General features: G+C 36.3%; 1 non-coding gene across 1 annotated transcript; it reads left to right on the top strand.

The window, feature by feature from the left end:
- The first annotated feature begins 206 nt into the window (after positions 1-206).
- trnas-uga (transfer RNA serine (anticodon UGA)) lies at positions 207-288 on the top strand. Its single transcript has one exon. It is a non-coding gene; the product is annotated as a tRNA-Ser (tRNA).
- The last annotated feature ends 238 nt before the right edge of the window (positions 289-526 follow it).

The following is a 526-nucleotide window of genomic DNA, read 5'->3' as shown; positions in this document are numbered from 1 at the left end:
ATTAACTACCCACATTACACCTGGAATACCTTCAAGATGTGAATGATCCTTTGGAACTGAAATGCCTGGGAATCCCCATCAGTCATTCATAACTGCCCAAGGAACTTGAGAGATAGACTCTTTGTTGTCTGATTGATAGTACTAACTGTAATGAAGTCTGTCAGGCCTCGGGGGTTCTCCACTGTAAAAACTGTTTCTCTTTTACAGCTGTGATGACCGAGTGGTTAAGGTGTTGGAATTGAAATCCAATGGGGTCTCCCTGCACAAGTTCAAACCCTGCTCACAGCAATTTATAACTACACAATAATTAAGAAATTAGTGATTGGTATTTTGCACCCAATTGCTGTGACTTTGAAAATTGATTTGACACTATGGTAAAAGCAGCTGCTTAAAAAGGCTTTTATTTTTAAGCCCATTTACTAACTGTGGACTAATGACCCACATTTAACCCCAAATACCCACAAGGTGTTTTATTTGCCTGATTGATTAATTAATTAATTAATTAATTAATTAATTAATTAATTAA

This window comes from Etheostoma spectabile, chromosome 11 (genome assembly GCF_008692095.1).
Source record: "Etheostoma spectabile isolate EspeVRDwgs_2016 chromosome 11, UIUC_Espe_1.0, whole genome shotgun sequence".
In the NCBI taxonomy this organism is placed as follows: domain Eukaryota; kingdom Metazoa; phylum Chordata; class Actinopteri; order Perciformes; family Percidae; genus Etheostoma; species Etheostoma spectabile.
This window is presented reverse-complemented; position numbering and strand designations above follow the sequence as displayed.